The sequence below is a fragment of the Stylophora pistillata genome, chromosome 3, assembly GCF_964205215.1.
Source record: "Stylophora pistillata chromosome 3, jaStyPist1.2, whole genome shotgun sequence".
Taxonomy (NCBI): domain Eukaryota; kingdom Metazoa; phylum Cnidaria; class Anthozoa; order Scleractinia; family Pocilloporidae; genus Stylophora; species Stylophora pistillata.
The window spans coordinates 8,654,318-8,666,530 of record NC_142521.1 but is presented as its reverse complement, the minus strand read 5'-3'; the positions used below and the strand labels follow the sequence as shown (position 1 = coordinate 8,666,530).

The following is a 12,213-nucleotide window of genomic DNA, read 5'->3' as shown; positions in this document are numbered from 1 at the left end:
GCTCATATCAGGGTGCAAAAGTCATTATGGCATCTGGAGAGAGTCTAGTTTCTAGTTCATAGTTCCTCACAATTAAATTTCCCGAAAATGTTAGTTCATTTGTTGGCACAATGATGAAAACCGTTTGAATGGCCCCCACACAACTTTGTCTTTGCTTCCAACGTGTGCCCAACATCCATTCAACTTTTGTTGAATGAATGTTGGTCAAATGTTGAAACCATTTAAATGGGCCTTTAGAGTAGCCAAATTACATCACCACCTGCAGGAATTGCAGTGACTTCACTAGCATAAAAAGCTTCCATGGTGGGGGACTAACATGTAAATTACATGTGCACAAAATTTTTCTCTTTCACATATTTGTTTTACTTGTACTTAATTTGCATGTAAATTGTGCATAATATGACAGATTTACACGCATGATACATGCATGTAATGCCACTATTCCTGCTGCTGGTACTTTAAGTGGTATGTGTGCTCTCTAAATCCTTAAAAGTTTACATACAGAACCCAGAGTTGCCTAACTACACAGCTGCGTTAGCTTAGCACTTAACTCTTCCTCTTCCAAGAGTGGCCAGAAATGAATTATTTTCTTCTTACAATGTAATTACATTATTAAGTGGATGGGTAATGAGAAGAGAGAAAAATATCAATGGAGATCAGTTTGAATAATTTATTTTAAGGTTTTTTACTGGGTGGGAGGTCTGTATAAGATGAAACCATACCCAACGTCTTCAGTAGAGAGCCTTTCTGAAGTGAAGGGTCAATTTTTTTTTCTCATATGAGCCAACCTAGATGGGTGGAAAACATTTTTTTTTTCTTTTCCACTGGTTTGCTTTGTTTGTACTGTACTTATGGCATAACCTATTTGAGAAAATTGGTGGATTCTTTATCAATGCAGTGATTTCAGAATTGGGCATACAGCATATCTACAATGCTTATACATTCAATGAGATGACTCCACGATCAAGTGATCCTTCATATCTGTCCAGTGCCAGCAAAGCAGTTTATGAAGGAATGCTTGCTGGAGATCCTAATGCCACCTGGCTTATGCAAGGCTGGCTTTTCCAGAACACAGGATTTTGGAAGCCACCTGCACAATTCAAGGCATTGTTACAAGGTAACTTAATTAACTAGCAAGTGGTTTGTGATCGTAAACAGCAGTGAAGCTTCAAGAAAAAATGTTTTCCTAATGGACTTCAGGAAATTTTCATGTTAATTTCTTGGATTGCTTGGGTCAGGTCTTTGTGTATGACTTGATTCTAAGTTGAGAGTGATTTTTTGGGCTGATTTTTTGGACATAAAAGGTCGACGTACACAAATAAGTACAGTATACATCAGATGACATGAACATTACACTTACTCTGAGAAGACATGAAAGGCAATGCTTTCAAATGGAATAAAAATTTGTCTTGAATAGATGTCTTGTGGGAAAAAAATTATTGTAAAATCTTTAAAGGAAGCTGCCAAATGATTGCATGTACTTGTTATATAAGTCATGATTGATAACAGTTATTTTCCTGCCAAAAGTGTTCATCATTTGGGATATAGTAATCACCAAATCTTTGATTGAATGAGAGTGAAGAAACATCTGCAGATGGCCAATGGGTAGAAATGATACTAATTTCACCTGAACAAACTTAAATGTATAAATAGGAATATGGAAATCATAATTTGTGAATTTAAGACTGAGATAATTGACTACTTAGCAACAAATGATATTATATACCTATGGCTTGCAATATTAACTGCATTCTCTATTCTTGAAGGAGTACCTCAAGTTAAAATGATTGTCCTAGATTTGTATGCAGATGTTTGTCCCGTTTGGCAAAGAACAGAGTCCTTTTATCGACAGCCATTCATTTGGTGTATGCTGCACAACTTTGGAGGAAATATTGGTTTCTATGGCAACTTCATAAATGTCACTACAGGTAGTAATTGACATGGAATGTTTTCATTCATGGGGTATATGAAAGGGATAACCCTGTATCACAGAGAAATTCAGTTGGGATTGTGTGACACACTTTTCAAAACCCTATCCTGTTCTGTCTTCCTTTTTGTAGGGCATTTGCATTAATGGTGCTTTTAACTGAGATAACTCTTGGACAAGGTACCCCAGGAAAATTCACCTGGAAGTATGTGACATGCTTCTTTAAACCCCCCTATCCATCTCTCCCATCCTGTTGAAGACTTTTAGTTAATAACTGTCATACCCAGTTACACAAACTCTGTTTCCAGGGAGAGTATATGAAATAAAATCAGTTAGGAACTTCCTTTCAATCATGGTGTACCATATGAAAATTTATGAGGTGAGCTATGAAGATAATGGGTGAAACAACTATAATTATTTTCTATTGATGAAACCCAAGTGAGAACATTATTTGGCAAATCTTACTTCGCATGCTTCTTCTTTACAGTTATAGTTATTATGAAACAGTTTTATGTTCATTTATGATCACTGTTCCTGACAAATTGCTGCAGCTATCATATCAGATACTGGTGAATCACAGCAATACCAATATACCGGTACGTATGATGCACGATCCTCGCAGTAGATAGAGCTATTTAAGCTATAGCGAAAATCAGACCCGAAAAAAATCAGGCCTGTACGAGATTCAAACCACTGACCTCTGTGATACTAGTGCAGCGCTCTACCAATTGAGCTAACATTGGCCAACTGGGAGCAGGCCGTTAAGTTGATTCGTAATAAACCCGTGATGATAAATCAGATACAGTGAATATATGAAGTTTATATATTTTGAACTGCGGTTGTAGATATTATTACGAATCAACTTAACGGCCTGCTCCAAGTTGGCTTGTTATCTCAATTGGTAGAGCGCTGCACTAGTATCGCAGAGGTCAGTGGTTCGAATCCCGTACAGGCCTGATTTTTTTCAGGTCTGATTTTCGCTATTGCATAAATAGTGCTCTCTACTGTGAGGATCGTGCATCATACGTATCTACAACTGCAGTTCAAAATATATGAACCTCATATATTCATTGTATCTAAACCCAGTATACTTGTTCTGAAAGTTCTCCCCTCTATCCCCTTATCTGCTCTGAACTTTTCTTTGATTCTGCCATTTTGCCAGGACCAGTCAGTGCTCATACGCATAAAGGCTCCACCATGATTGGTACTGGGTTAACGCCAGAAGGAATTGAGCAAAATGATGTTGTCTATGAGCAGTAAATGATATGGGTTGGAGATCAGAAGCAGTGAATGTTCCCTCTTGGGTGAAGGAATATTCCAACAGGAGATATGGTGGCTCAAGCAACTACTCGCTAAATCCTTGGGTGCTGCTGACACAAAGTGTTTACAGTTGCAATGATGGACATGCAGATCATGTTTGTTCAGTCATTGTGAACCATCCATCACTTAGCTTGAGCTTCAACCTGTGGCACAAGCCTGAAGATGTGTGGAACGCATGGGATGCAATGATACTTACAGAAGAAACCTTCAATTCAGTGGAACCATTCAGGTGATTATGCATTAGCTTTTCATAGAACACATGCATAACACCATCGTTGGTCTTGAAACATGCACTTTTTTCTCAGTGCATGCATTCCAATCTTGATTCTATAGAGTGCATGCTCCTCCTAGTTTGAAAATTTACCAAAAACTCAGATCCAATCTCTTTGCTTTGATACAAGCACTTTTGTCTGAGCACAGCCATGTAATGAGCACCAGTTGATTGATATTGTGTCATTTATACATATCTTCCATTCACTAGTATGTATATTTTATTATATAAGCATGGGTGTGCAGTGACATGCAGTAGGCATATTGCACATGTCATGCATGATAACTGTACACAGATCCAGCCCATTGTTATGCACCATTTTATACATGTATGTAAGGGATAATTAAGTAGTAATGCTTGTTGGGTGGCTTATTTAGCAGGTCATATAACTAGAAGGTCATCAGCATCAGCCATTCAAAATCCCAATTTGGTTACTATTAAATCTCTTCTTCTTGCCCAGTCTCGTTAGTAGATTTTTAAACAAGAAACTTGATTATGGTAGCATAACTGGGATCCTTCTGTTATAAGATGGATGTGAAGTAGTTTAGTTATGATATATTTTGATCATTTTTTCTGACATCTTCTTGTTGTTCATTGTGGAGGTATTAACACCTTGAATAATTGACACTCTAGCCATACCTTTTCTTTGTAATTAGGACATACCTGTTCTTTTCAGACTACTAAAAGGTTTTGTTCTGACTACTAAAATAACTTGTTCAGACTACTAAAATAACTTCAAGCGAAAACCACATGTATTTTTATATACCATAATAGTAACACAACAAAATGTCCTCAGTAGGGTGGTCCCGTCATAAGTCCAGTCTCGCTGGGGGCGTGAGATCCTCCCACTGCGGGTCCGGGCCCGAACATCCTCCCCACCTCTCCAATACTTTTGGAGACTTGACACTGGTTTCCGTGTAACTTGTTTCTTCTTTGCCCTTTTCTTGACCTTTCGAGCAACAGACTCACCACCATAAGCACCGCTGTCACCAAATTCACCACTTCCAAATTGAGTACTGCTTGCTTCCAGACGATGTAGCCTCTGTACAGGTCTCCTTAGAAACCCTTTCTTTGTCTTCAAAACAACATTACAAATCAAGCCTTTTCCAGGAAGCAATCTTTCGACCCTTCCCATTGGCCACTTTCCTCTCAACACCTTGTCTTCAGAAATCAGCATTACATCTCCAATCTTGAGGGCTGGTTGTTTATTCACCCACTTCTTTCTAACGGATAACTGATGCAAGTACTCTCCCCGCCACCGTTGCCAGAAATGGTTAATAAGCTTCTGCTGGTACAGATATCGCTGCCTCGTTGTGCTTTTGTTTGCTGAAATTTCGTCTACGAAGTCCGGTAAGCTAAACAGGGATCTTCCAATAGCAAGATGAGCTGGTGTTATAGGTGTTAGATCTCTTATGTCGTCACTTACTGTGGTGAGCGGTCTCGAGTTAATAATGGCTTCAATCCTGGTAAGGATGGTGGCCAACTCTTGATAGGACAACAGCGCTTTGCCTAAGATCTTGCGAAGAGGTTCCTTCACTGAACGCACCAGCCTTTCCCATCAGCCGCCATGCCAAGGGAAGCGCTCGTCGATGAACTTCCACTTGATTCCCTTGGAGGTCAATTTGGCCTGGAGCTCTTCCTGGTCTATCCTGTCCCACAATCCTTTATTGACAGATGACCCTTGTGTGAACAACTGTTGGATCTCACGGTCAGCACATTTGAACGTCTTCGCATTGTCAGACCAGATGGTTCTACAGAACCCTCGTCTGCTGATCATACGAAGAAATGCCTGAAAGAACTCTTTAGTGGACAAGTCACTCGTAAGCTCTAGATGGGTCATGCGGGAGGAGGTACAAGTGAAGATGCATATGTAAGCCTTTTCTGGGGAGGCACTCGCTCGTACGAGCAATGGCCCTGCAAAGTCTACACCAACGTGAGTGAAGGCTGGAGACAATGACGTCCTCTCTGATGGCAATGGCGCCATTTTCTGTGAACATGGACCAACTCGTTGACGTGGACAAACAAGGCACTTTTCCAGGATTCCTTTAACTTCACGACGTCCCTTGGTGAGCCAGATCTCTTGTCGTAGAAGCGAAAGAGTGCCCTCAGGTCCAGCATGAAGTAACTCCTTGTGCACACTTTGTATGATTTTCTCGACTACCGCATGCCCATGTGGTAAGATTATTGGATGTTTGGTACCCTCTGGCAAGTCTGAGTGCTGTAATCTACCTCCTACCCGCAGCAAGCGATCTCTCTTGTCGAAATAAGGGTCCAATTTTAATATAGCACTAGTGTTTGGTAAAGGAAGGTCTTCCTCCAGCCTTTCATACTCTGCTTGGTACACCTCTTGTTGTATCTCCCGGTACCACTGTAAACCCTTCTGCCATAGTTTTTGGAACAACATTTTCACTCTGATTGTAAATGGTGTGATTAGTCCCATAGGGTCAAAAACCCTCGACGCAATGCTCAACAGACTTCTCTTCGTTTCAGGGTCACGAACAGCCAGCGTACTTGGTGGCACGTCAAAGAGGAAGCAGTCAGTTAGTGTATTCCAACATATTCCCAGTGCCTTGAGCGGTTCCCTTGCATTGAAATCAACAGTACTGGACTCTGCCTGATCTTGCTCTGCAATGTGGCTAAGGACCTTCTTCGAATTACTGGCCCACTTTGTCAGATTAAATCCACCTTGTTCCATCATCGCACTTAAGGACTGCTGTAACTTCACTGTATCTTCAACATCATCAGCACCACTAAGGCAGTCATCCACATACATGTTCGACAGGACTTCCCTTGATGCATCAGGGAACTCTTCACTGCATTTCTTCGCATGACTTTGAACTGTGGCAATGGCCAGGAATGGACTACAATTAACACCAAATGCCAACCTTTGCAGCTTGTACACTCTTGGTTGTTTAGCACTTTGTAGATCCCTCCAAAGATAACGTAGAGCGTCCTGGTCTCATTCGTCAACCTTGATCTGGAGGAACATCTTTTCAACATCAGCCATAAGTGCAATCCTACGTGCTCGGAATCAAAGTAATACTGATACCAGGTTAGGTTGAAGTGCTGGCCCTGACAGAATACAGTCATTGAGAGATACTTCATGCTCGTCATATGCTGAAGCATCAAAAACAACACGGCATTTTGTAGTTTTCTTGTCCTCTCGAAAGACTGTGTGATGAGGTAAATACCTGACCTTCTCATTATCATCAACTGCTTCCTTTACTTCTACGGCAAATCCCTTATCTACATATTGGTTGATGGTATCCTAAGCATTGGCTCCCTCTGGGTTTCTTCTCAGCTGTCTTTCGACACTCTCAATTCTCTTGGCTGCCTGGTGGTAGTTTGACTTGAATGGCAGAGCATCGCTTTTCCGTAACAGCGGCACTTCATAACGCTCACCATCAAACTTCAGTCCCTCGTTGAACTGTCTAACAGACTCTTCTTCCTCTAAGGACATGGGTGTATTCCCTTTATCTACAATTCCAATAGATTCCAGCTCCCAAAACTGCTTAAGAATGTCTGTAACTGGATCAATGCACACGGTAGACAGCATGGATTGAGTGTTCTTAGAAGAAAGACCCTCAATGGGTCCTCCTACAATCCATCCAAGTGTTGACTCTACTGCAGTGGGAGCATGAGTGGCTTCCCCTTTCTTGCATTTACCACTCATAAATGAAAAGTAAAAGTCTGCTCCTATCAAAATATCGACGTTAACTGGTCCACGAGGGTACGAGTCGGCAAGTATCAAGTTCCGCAGGTGGGGGTAATCTTCTAGCCTGATCTCCACTGGTTCTAGTGATGTGCAGATCTTGTCAATGGTGAGGGCCTCCATGCTAACTGGCGTTGAAACGTTTTCTTGAACAGAGGCAAGTGAGAACCTAACTTTCTTCATTGTCTTCGTTTGACTGGTTTCTCCCCCTAACATGGATACACTAAGGACCTCAGAAGGTCCATCAAGGGCAAATGATCCGGCAACCTTCTTAGTGATATAAGACCTCTGGCTTCCTGAGTCAAACAAAACCCTTACAGGTGCTCTCTGGAAATCGTCTGAAATCAGCATGGCTGTCCCAGTCTGTAATAAGGTTTGTTGCATCTTGGAGTTGTACGAAGCCACGAATCCACTTAATGTTGTATGTCCCTTTTCTTCCATGGTAGGGTCCCAGTCACCATGAAGTATATTGTGATGACACCGGCCACATCCTTCAACTTTGCACTTGGGTTGGCGGCATACTGAAGAAAAGTGGAAAGTATTTGCAGGCTTTAAACAGTTAAAACATAGCCGGCTCTCCCTTACTAACTGCCAGCGTTTGTCAACTGACTTTTGCTCAAGCTCTGGTCATTTAAAGGTTTCATGTCCCTGCTCCTTACACACATGGCAAGCTGCATAACTTCTCCGATTTGTCTCACTTGCTTGTAGAGCAGCTGCTGAAAACACTTTCTCCCAGGTGTTCCTTGCCCCAGCTCCATCCTTGTCTCGTCCTCCACTTCCTCTAGCTGTCCCACCATTCTCACCAATCATACTAGCATTCCTTTTCCTGGCCTCCTTGGAAATCACTTGTTTATTCAGGAACTTGAAGAAAAGTTCAAGATCAACACTCTCTTCCTTTGTGTCAGTTAGTTCTAATTCCCATTTCTCGGATAACTCAGGTGGAAGTTTGGTTTCTAATATTGGAAGGAGGATACAAGAATGGGTCGTTGGCCTTTCGCCTAGGGCCTCCAGTGCTCTAATCTGATTCTTTAGCGTGTTATGGAGATCTCGCAAAAACTCTACCCCTTCGTTTGACCTTGGTAACTGGATAATTGACTTGACTAGAGATGAAATAATTATTCTTTTCCTACCAAAGCGATGTTTCAGAGCATCAACAGCATGCTGATAATCAGCACTAGTGACTTCAAATCCCCCGATTGTGTGATAAGCAATCCCTTCAAGTACTGAATGCAGGTAGGTGAATTTTTTAACAGAAGGCACATTGTCATTATCATGAATAGCAACCTCGAATTGGTCCCAAAAATTTTGAAATTTTAAAACATCTCCATCAAACTTGGATAACTCAAGTTTTGGTAATTTTAAATGTGACTGTTTGTGCTCTGCTGAACTTGAAGTAGTTTGTTCGTCTGCTTTGGAAATTGCTTGTCTAGATATATACTCTTGAGCTATGTCTAAAGCATTATCAAACACTCGTTGATAGTCAATCCACTTTTGAGCTTCTTCAGCGACTTCATCATGAGGAATAAGAGCGATAATTTTCTCTCTTACCTCACTGCAACTCTCCATGTAACCATTCAACTTTTGAACACGATTTTCCATTCTTATGATGTTGTTGCTGGGACTTTTGCTTGTCTCAAGTATTACTTGTATCACAGCATTAATGTCCATCTTAAGGATCATTTCTTTCCTTCTTAACAACTGAAAATTACTTAACTGATGATTGGCAGACTGTGACGACGAAGGTTGACTAGTTGATGCTGCATGCACGTAGTCAGCTGGCAAGGCTTGTTTAGAGCCTATATGAGTCGATTCCTCACTTTTGTTTTGCAAAGATGGAGGATTAGATTCTTCTTGCTTTATAGCAACTATAAGTCGAGCCATGAGAGCTGGTTTCTTTCCTTTTGCCGGTAATCCTCTCCTTTGTAACTCAGCTTTGACTAAGGAAAGAGACATTTCACTCACAATTTCCTCCGCTGACGATGCACAGTTGTCTGCCATATTCAAAACTGTAATCGTTTCTCTCGATGTTTACTTTTCTGCTCAGTGCTTTGCTTCCCCAAAGGTTTCTCAAATCCGGCTTCAAAGGACCATAATGTTCTGTTCAGACTACTAAAAGGTTTTGTTCCGACTACTAAAATAACTTGTTCAGACTACTAAAATAACTTCAAGCGAAAACCACATGTATTTTTAGATACCATAATAGTAACACAGCAAAATGTCCTCAGTAGGGAGGTCCCGTCATAAGTCCAGTCTCACTGGGGGGCATGAGATCCTCCCACTGCGGGTCCGGGCCCGAACAATACCTGCATTAACATTGGGTTATTCTCCAGTTCTAGAATATATTTTCATTAACACCAGTAGCTACCAGTACAGCAGCTGCTGTAACCAAAGTTGACCTTTGCACTCTTTTAAGATATGACCTAGTGGATGTAACACGACAGTCCCTGCAACTTATTGCCATCACCATCTATGATGACATGATTGCCGGCTACAAGGCCAAATCAAAATCTGCAGTGCAGGCTGCTGCTGCCAAGCTGTATAATCTATTTGAAGACATGGATACAATTCTATCATCAAACCAGTACTTCCTGCTTGGACATTGGCTCAACAGTGCTAAGGCCCTTGCAACAAATGCTCAGGAAAGAGAATTATGAGTACAATGCTCATAAACAGGTTACTCTGTGGGGTCCTCCTGGGAATATTGGTGACTATGCTAATAAGATGTGGGGTGGACTGGTGAACAGTTACTATAAACCACGCTGGGAACTATTTGGGTCTTACCTTGTTGATGCAATTTCAAATGGAACTTCCTTTAACCATGATAAGTTTAATGCTGCTGTTTTAGCTCAGGAAACAAAATGGACACATGACACAACATCCTTTCCAGATGCTCCTATTGGTGACACTTTGACCATTGCAGAGAAGTTGCATGGAAAGTACAGGCCCAAGAAGTATTGGTTTTTGCATAATACATAACAAAATTGAAAAAGTTAAGAGATTTTATGTTGTTCTTTGGACATCTAAAGTGCATTACTGACAGATAAAAGGTAATTGAATAATTCATAGAAATGCAAAATATTGATTGTCTTTAGTGCAGTATAATAATGTAGTCAAGGACTGCAATACACAAAGTTCGTAGACATCACTTAAAAGTCTTTTTTTTTAAAGAAACTTAATTACTACCAGTGAAAAGTAGATTATGGTAAAATGTGATGTTGCAGTAAAGATTTTTACAGGTTTTCTCCAAGTTTTTAAAGAAAAGTGCTTGTTGTAGAGAAAAACAAGGTTGTCGTTAAAACATTATTTTACAAACAATGATTTTTTTGTGGAGTGGTAAAATCTGAAATACATACAGGGTTACATCTTTCATTTTGAAGTTTGTGTTTGTGGCTTTAAATTTTTCTGTGATGTATATTATCCTCTTTCCCTGACCTGATTTGACAGCTGAATTAGTTGAGGAGCTTAGAAATGATCCTTTCCAATAAGACAGAAAAATGTTACCAGAAGGTAACTCTAACAAGCTTATATAGCTGATTAGAGTTGCCTTCTGGTAACATTTATGCATACAGTTAGTGAATCATAACCAGTAGAGTGACTCCTTTGGGTTTCCTCTATTTGGGGAAAACAAATTAAACTTTTGCAAACCCTAGATCCAGATCCCATGTGGCCTCTCCCTTTGTAAGCCCTTTTTTTTCATTACTTTGAGAAAAACACAGCATAGAGGTTGACAGGTCGATCTAGTGACTACCCTCTGTTTCATGTTTGACACAGTGTGTAAACTCCCCCCCCCCCCCCCCCCCACTTTGAAATATCCTGGCTATGCCCCTGTTGGGTACATACTTGATTTTATTTCAGTCCTGAGAATTAGGGCCCACTTTTCCCACATGCAACTGTTTCCTTTGGGCAGGGAATGTAAAGTGATGGTTAATGACTTCTTGAATTACTACAGAAATAACCGGTTAAACGTATTTCACTGACTTTTGAAAAAGACGCCTTTTTAACCAAAGTGGGTGCCACAACAAAATTCCTCTGCATTTTTCAGGGAAAAATGTAATAGATATTTACGACGTCGAATTAAGTTTTTCCTTTTTCTGTGGAACCAGATTTTTAGTATCTAGGTTGGTCTGCAAAATCAGCAAAAATTAAAAGCCGTTAGAATTTTATGTCATGCTGGTTGCACCACAGGCTTTCCATTTAAATATCTGTAGTTTCGGATTTCTATGGTAAGGGGTTCCTGTGGCATTTTCGGCGGTTAATTTGGCTTGCTCTCCGGTCCATAGTAAAGAAATGCGACAAGGCAGGCAGCTTCGGCAGCTTAGTCGCATTTCTTCACTATGGGCCGGAGAGCGAGCCGAATTAACCACCAAACTTTGAAAGCCCTAAACGAGCAATTTTGAGGCTTCCTAGAAGAAAAAAACAATTTTAGGCCTCACGGAACAGCGTACGCACGTGAGTTAAGGAAAATCTCAGACATGCGCAGATGACGTCCCTTGTTGTGTTTACTTCTCCCCTCCACGCTTTTAAAACTTTACCGTTTAATATCTTATCAAAACACAAAGTCTCTGGTAGTTTTAAGGAGGCTCGAAAGGGTTTTTTTGACCGCGGAGAGAATGGATTCCAAGATACACGCAAGCTTATTACTCGCGAGAGAAATAAGCGATGGCGCGCGCGCGATCAGATCCGCGGCCGAGTTGTAAACAAACATGGCCGCCATGAGCGTTTCAAAATTGCCGGGTACCTCTAGCTCTATTGTTTCCAGCGGAAGTGGTTATTTGAGAAACAAAAATGGAAAGTTTACTTCTTGAAAGCAGGTAGGAAAATGTTCGGATGGCAGGGTTCTTGCCGAAAGTGGTCAAACAATTTTCATTTAACAAGCTAAAGGAGGATGGTGAAGTCGACACCCCATCAATAAAGTCGTGTCGAGTGCATTCGGTAGGTCTTACTTTGTTCCGCGAGAAATTTAAGTGGATACCTCTGAGTGCT

General features: G+C 40.9%; 1 pseudogene across 1 annotated transcript; it reads left to right on the top strand.

Moving 5' to 3' along the window:
* The first annotated feature begins 416 nt into the window (after positions 1-416).
* On the top strand, positions 417-10,599 carry LOC111328258 (alpha-N-acetylglucosaminidase-like; annotated as a pseudogene). The gene is made up of 5 exons (XR_015998575.1): positions 417-465; positions 899-1,117; positions 1,767-1,928; positions 3,090-3,476; positions 9,644-10,599. The product of XR_015998575.1 is annotated as an alpha-N-acetylglucosaminidase-like (transcript).
* Positions 10,600-12,213: the final 1,614 nt, after the last annotated feature.